Consider the following 1,870-nt stretch of genomic DNA (forward strand, 5'->3'; position numbering starts at 1 on the left):
TACCTATTGCAGTAATAAATAGCATTATTTGGACATAAGTCAATAGCATCAGAATAGCTTCGAATGGCTGGTTCAAATTTTTCAGCTCTAATAAAGTCATTTCCTGATGAATATAATGGCATGAAAGCATTAATTTATAGTATACCAAAAGTGACATTAATCTATGCTGGTTAATAGATTTATTACGTAATCATCTTGTACAGTTTGTTTTATGTTAGTATTTTATTGTTGTATGCACAAGAAGGTAATCAATTTTTAGTTTCAGTGAAAATAAAAGTTGTGATTAAATCAATATTATATTATAATCATTATTATTTTCTATACTACAGTTTCGCTATTTCTATCATCATGCTATATTGTTCTAGCAGGATAAAAGATGAACATTTTTCAAAGAGTAAATCCAGAAATGCTTCAAGTTATGTAAATCAGTTATGACCTAATCTGCATCAAAGAATTTCTATAAACATTAACTCCTTATTCCAATAAACGCATAGGACTTTTCATCATTCCTTATTTACCTTCATTTTTCAACTGTTCTGCTGTATCGATTTTAGTTTTCTCACTTCCATTGTCAGAGACACCAAAATAACCCTACGGTAGAATTTTAATTGACGAGTTATCATTTACTAATGCTACAAATTGCTTATACGCAGCTACAAACGGATGCTATGATGCTCTATCGAGTGGACGAATCAGTCTTTCTAAAAATTAACTCATTACTCTTACAATGACTAAAGTAGTGTAGATCGTATTTCAATTTTGAAACTTTGATGCTCCGTATAAGTACTGTGATCCGCGGCATGATCGATAAACAGTGCTTTCTTAATTAATGCAATACACATCTAGCTTTAATCACAAATCAAATGTACAATATAGCTGGTCATATTTGCTACAAGCTGCTCAATAAACAGAAGCGTGCTAGCCAACATTTGTAAAGTGACGATTAATTACACTAAAGACATTTCGAGCAGAGTATAGGGTGTCGTCATCTCGTCATAAGAGAAAATTAGTGCCCTACTATACAGTGAGGCATGATGAGTACGTGATAATCTATCATACATGTAGCTAGTCTATGTCAGATTTTCAGATGGAATATTAGAAAAGTACTTACCAATGTTCTTGCTGAAGAAAAGATATCCCTGAGTTTGGGTTGGCAACTGAATTGAGCGGTACCTTGATCATAGTCGACATTGTACACAGCCTGGAGACAATCAGTGGCCACTATAAGGAATCAAATTAAATAGGATAAGCGGTGTTAACTATAATCTTTCTATTCTTCTTAGACATTTTAGCCTATCGTGCCATGAATAAGACAACGATCTCGTCTGATCTCTGTACTGTACTATACCCTGTACCTTGTAGATCAAACACGTATTGATGCAGCACTAGTTATTATTATTATTAGACTGAACATACACCTTGAAGAACTTTAATCTTGAATCAAATTGAATAGGATAAACGGTGTTAACTATAATCTTTCTATTCTTCTTAGACATTTTAGCCTATCGTGCCATGAATAAGACAACGATCTCGTCTGATCTCTATACTGTACTATACCCTGTACCTTGTAGATCAAACACGTATTGATGCAGCACTAGTTATTATTATTATTAGACTGAACATACACCTTGAAGAACTTTAATCTTGAATCAAATTGAATAGGATAAACGGTGTTAACTATAATCTTTCTATTCTTCTTAGACATTTTAGCCTATCGTGCCATGAATTAAGACAACGATCTCGTCTGATCTCTATACTGTACTATACCCTGTACCTTGTAGATCAAACACGTATTCATACAGCACTAGTTATTATTATTAGACTGAACATACACCTTGAAGACTTTCTATTTCGGCATCCGAGTGCTTCC

The sequence above is a fragment of the Trichoplax adhaerens genome, genomic scaffold (genome assembly GCF_000150275.1).
Source record: "Trichoplax adhaerens TRIADscaffold_9 genomic scaffold, whole genome shotgun sequence".
Taxonomy (NCBI): domain Eukaryota; kingdom Metazoa; phylum Placozoa; class Uniplacotomia; order Trichoplacea; family Trichoplacidae; genus Trichoplax; species Trichoplax adhaerens.